The sequence below is a fragment of the Pinus tabuliformis genome, chromosome 2_1 (genome assembly GCF_031772625.1).
Source record: "Pinus tabuliformis cultivar Carrire ecotype Pingquan chromosome 2_1, CPIR1, whole genome shotgun sequence".
In the NCBI taxonomy this organism is placed as follows: Eukaryota; Viridiplantae; Streptophyta; class Pinopsida; order Pinales; family Pinaceae; genus Pinus; species Pinus tabuliformis.
The window spans coordinates 162,995,148-163,001,147 of NC_142299.1; positions in this window are offsets into that span (position 1 = coordinate 162,995,148).

Genomic DNA, 6,000 nt, shown 5'->3' on the forward strand with positions numbered 1-6,000 from the left:
AGTGAGTGCGTAGGTTTTGTGATGTCAAACCCATCAGCAAAACAGAGTACCATTGTTTGGATGTAGTTACGCCCCTTTTAACTAGAATATGATATGCTATATTTTCTTGTGGAGAATTCTCTCTATGGTTTGGAGTGTCAAGGTGTAGTTAGGGCGTTGTTACAAAAAACTAGAGCACCTTGTTATGTGAACATTTTCAAACCCCCTTTTGTGGTTGATTTTGATTAGCAAATGTTTTAGTTTTGCAATCAAGGTGAGAGAAGGGCATAATAATTCGATGGTTGAGTTAAGGAACAAGTTATAGCCATGAAGATGTGATCAGAAAATCAATTGGAACAAGGGTGAGGCACTTCAGCTTCCCTGGAATCCAAAAGGACAATTTTTGGGGTGATACAAAAATATTTTGCAGTGCTTACAAGATTTTGACTACACTACAAAAATATTTTGCAACACCTACAACAAACGATTTTCAGGGTTCCATGTGAGCTTTTGAAAGCCTATTTTGGATAGCATGTTGTGCCATCTGATAGTTTGAAGCCTCTGGAGTTTAATGAGGTTTTAATAAGGATTGAAAGGTTGGAGAAAGCTCACTCATGGGATTGTAATGTCCCCTAATAAGAATAAAAATGATAATAATAAATAGAATAATATAATAGATGATAAACAATAACAAAAAGATAATAATGGTAAATAAAGAGTAAAAACTAAAAAAAAAAATAATAGTAAATAAATAATAAATAATGAAGAGAATATAATAGTAATCAATAAATAAAATAGTAAATAATAATACTTAAGTTCTAAATAAATATGTATAAAATTAAACTATAAAAATAGTAAAAGCTAAGTAAAGCTATCAAAAAGTAAAAATAAATAAAATAAGAAATAGGTAAATTAAGAGAAATATTAAATTAAGTGAAACTTAGAAAAAAAATACAAATTTCATGTTGACACATGGAATGTATGCATGCTGACCCATTTCCATTTTTTTGTCTATTTAATGGATAATGAGGAGGATGAGATTCTATTGTGAGACAAAGGATTCCCTGGAAGGAGTATGATGATTAAGGGATCCAGGGTGGTCATCCATAGAAAGATTACGTGCAGAGGAGCCTACAATTGGGTGGAGAGCCTTCCCCAAAATTTTGTAATATTACATTTTAATTAGTATTTCTCTCCACCACTGGCCACTGTTTATTAGCTGGGGGTGGTTATAAATATTGGGTAACATATAATATTGTAATATTATATTTTATGTAATCAATATATTTGTAACAACTAATATAGATGTGTTCCATCTATAAATTTAATTAATAAGTGGATAAAAACTTAATATTTGCAATATGACAAGATTTTTAATCATGAATATATACCATGGATATTATTAAGTTCTAAGTAGGTTTTTTTTACAATACGATGGGCCAGAGGGGGGTAGAAAATTATAATACCATGCCCTACTACCATGGTTTATCAATACCATGGGCCCTCTAGAATTTTGATTATTATGTTATGGATCTAGGATTTTAATTGTTACAATACCATGGGCCAATACCATGGCTTATAAATACCACATGCCCAAAAACAATAACTTATTTCAAAATAAAAATAAAAATTTATTTTATTTTATTTTATAACATTTTTTAATTAAATCTATGAGAAAAAAAGTTATAATTACTCTTGAGGTATATAGAGATTAAATGGAGGTTTTAATAAATTAAAAAATGAGAATACTTTAATATATACATATGTGAAATTTATATTATATAAATAATATTATAAAGAACTAGGATAGATGAATCTTAACCAAAGATCCAAGCCATCAGAAAGCAAAGTGCTACATCAAAAAGCAAAGTGATTAACAATGATAGAGGAAAGATAGTGCCCGATTTTTTAAATTTTATTATTATTGTATTTTCTTTAACATGATTGATCCAAAATATAGGTTTAATATTTTACAACCAATTATGTTTTTTTTATTAATTTAGATACTTTCTTGAATACAATACAATGGGATAATATTCAAGAAAGAGAGTGAGATGGAAGGCACAATAGAGTGTGGGAGAGAGACATAGAGGTGAGAGACACATTGAGAGAGAGAAAGGAAGAGAGAGAGGAGGGGGAGAGAGAGGGAGGGAGAGAGATATATTTGGAGGGGGAAAGAGAGGGAGTGACAAGGGAGAGATGAAGATGGAATGAGGGAGAGAGGAGACGAGGGAAGAGAGAGAAAAAGAGAGGATAAAGATATGGAAAGAAGGGGAAGAGAGAGACAGGGAGACATAGATATGGAGGGAGGAGAGAGGGAGGGAGAGAGGGAGGAAGATAGTGACAGAGTTGGAGGGTGTAGAGAGAGTGTGTGTATGATGGGGGGAGAGACGGAGGGAGGTGGGAGAGAAGGGGAGAGAGGGGAAGGAAAAAGAGAGAGGACTTGAGAGAGAGGAGAAAGAGAGGGGCAGAGACAGATGGAGTTGAAAGTGGAAGAAAGAAATAGAGAGAGAAATGTGGAGAGGGAGTGAAAAGGGAGAGATGGAGATTCAGTGGGGGGGGGGTGCGGGGAAGAGAGAGAATTTGGAGAGAGAGGGGGGAAGAGGAAGAGGGAGGAAGAGATAGATAGATAAATATGGAGAGAGAGAGTGTGTATGTTTTGTGGATGAGAAGGAGCTACAAGGGGAGATAGAGATATAGATGGGGTGGGGGAGGGCATATAAGAGAGAGGAAAAGGGAGGGAGGGAGTAAGAGGGATAGATGGGAGAGAGAGAGAGAGAGAGGGAAAGGGAGAGGGAAAGATAGATATGGGGGGGGAGAGAGAGAGAGAGAGAGCGTGACATATGTTTAGGGGGATGAGATAAGAGATAAATAAGGAGAGATGGAGGGAGGTATAAATATAGATAGTAGGGGGAGAGAGGAAAGAAGAGAAAGATGGAGAAAGTTACGGAGAGGCAGATAGGATGAGACGGGGGAGAGGGAGGGGAAGAGAGAGAAGGAGAGGGGGAGGGTTGTAGACACATAATGGAAGGTGGAGAGAGAGGGAAGAAGAGAGAGTCTCACAGAGACAAATACAAACATAGAAGTTAGATCTAGAAAGTCACAAATATTTAAGATTTTCAATGTGGTTGTTGATTTCTAATCCTATTTGATCACATGCACTATATGAATTGATTTCAGTGTAGATGTTGATTTATAATTCTATTTAATACCTTAAACTAGATGCATTGATTTCAGTGTCGATGTTGATTTCTACTCCTATTTGATGGCTTGCACAGGCTACATTGGTTTTAGTGTAGATAGATTTCTAATCCTATTTTATCACTTGCACTAGATGCATTGATTTAAGTTTAGATGTCTATTTCTAATCATATTTAATACCTTTCACTAGATGCATTCATTTCATTGTAGATGTTGATTTCTACTCATATTTGATTGCTTGCATTAGATGCATTGGTTTCAGTGTAGATATTGATTTCTAATCCTATTTGATTTCTTGCACTAGATGCATTGATTTCAGTATAGATGTTGATTTCTAATCCTATTTTATTTTTTGCACTAGATGCATTGATTTTAGTGTAGCTGTTAATTTCTGATTTGATGTAACAAGATGTATGATGTACATTAATTTCAAAGTAATTAGATTATGAGTGTTCATTGATTTCAGTGTAAGCACATCTCTACCTCCTCCATCTATATCTGTATCTCCCATTGTCTCTCCTTCTTTATATCTCTATCTCAGCCCCTAAACATACACACTCTCTCTCCATATTTATCTATCTCTCTCTCCCTCCCTTCCTTTCCCCTCCCTCTCTCTCTCTTCCCCTTCTCTCTCTCTCTAACATTTCTCTCTCCATATCTATATCTCTTCCCCCCTCCCTATCTTTGTCTCTTGCTTCTTCCCTCTCCCCCCCATCTATATCTCTATCTCCCCTTGTCTCTCATTCTCACCCCCAAAACATACACACACTCTCTCAGTGTAAGCAAATAAAAATTATTCAACCATAAATGCAATACTTGAATTTTCATCCTAAATAAAACGTTTGCTTACCCCAAATGTTTGCTTCTTGAAAATCTAAACTATTTATAATTGGGTACATTCTTATTATTCCCATTTTCCATCATTCAACATTGTTAATTACTTTGCATTCAAACACAGTAATAGAAAATAACTACCATTGAAAATTATTTGGGGTTTAGCACTCCATAAGTCACAATGATTGAATTTCCAGAAAAATATTATTAATATTGGAGAGTAACAGAGAAAAGGTATGTTGTTTACTACAATAGCTCGAGTTAAATATTTGAATTGCCTATGATTCCAACTACTCTTTTCATATGATCGAGGTGTGACAATAGGAACAATAGAAGAAAATAGTTTCAGATTGATTGATTGCAGTGAAGATTGTTTGTAATTGAATATATTCTTTGTATTCACATTTCCTATCTATCAAAATTGTTACATTGACACTTTGCACGCAAAATTTGTATTTCATCATTTTTCATCATTCATGTTACTAACAATGTTTCTCATCTCAACAAACTTAGGTAACTAAGCAAATTTTAAATTAAATTGACCAAATTAATCTGAGACATTTAGCATTTTTAAAATGATCAAAATAATTAGATGTTTAGCAAATTTTGTATGACCGCACATGATTGAAACCAGCCTAGATCCATCTTAACAATCTTAACACCAGATCTATCAAGCACCCAGAGTGATCAAATCTCTCGAGGTGAAAACATTTCCTCAAGTTTTACACTCAAAAAATAAGTTTGCCCCTCTAAAAGCTTGATAGATCCAGTGTTAAAATAAATTTAAACTGGTAAAATATACATTCAAAATAATTATATCTAAAAATATATTTATTTTCTAAAATTAAATTACTTGAACTTAAGTTTTAACCGTTATAGCTATGAGCCCTAACATGTTTTGTTAAAACTTATTATATAGATTAGCATATTGACTTTGTTAAAATATATATTAAATTTAAATTTTTATTTTTAAACTTATTACTGCTCACCAATTGAGAGATTAAGTAGCTTGAAACCCTTGGAATTGACCGAAAACGCCAGATTTTTCTAAACAGTTCGTACTTTTAGTGACAATCGGCTTACACAACATTCTGTTCCACTTTCACGTAACAATTACTTAAGAAAAAAATTACTCGCTCTGTCATATTCACAACCGAGGTAAGCCCCTACCACCTGTCCGAGAACCGTCGACCCACCACATGCCCTTTCCATTTTTCTATAATTTAAAAGTGTAATTTAAAGAAGGAATGCACATTATTATCAAAATAATGTCTTTGGGAAGGTATACATTAATTTTTTTTTACTTTAGTTGCATGTTTGATAAAAACAAAGTCCGGATATATTGAGTAAAATAAAGATTTTAGAAGAGTCAAAGATTGTTTTAATAAACTAAATTATTATCTTTTAATTATAAATTAAAGCTTTTACATTGTTTTTGAAAAAGTGAAATGGATAAGAATTATTCTATTTATCTAACTGTGTTTAAAAGTATGAGTGAAATAATAAATGTGAAATATTGTAAAAGATATATGTAGAGTAAGGTAACATGGATAAATTACCATTACATATTGGGTAAATTATTCAATTTATTTTATAAAATGATTTTAGGTGATGGTTATTTAATAAAACATAATAAAGATAAAGAGAAGAGAGTAAAATAGAAGTTTATTGTGTGTAAAATATAAGTAATTTATATATATATATATAGTTTGAGATACTATTTTATGAATTTTTTTTTCTTTTCTAGAATTTATATTAGTTATTTTAATTTAAAAGATGATATTCATAAATAATTATTTTATAAAGTTATAATTGTAAGGTCATGAATATTTTGATTAAGTTTTACTTTTAATTTATATATGAATTAATAAGATAAACATGTATATTGTATATAAAGTTGATGACAATATACATGTAATGATGTAATTTGAAAATGAAAAAAAACACAATGTTGATATGAATTGATAAAAGATATATGATAAATTA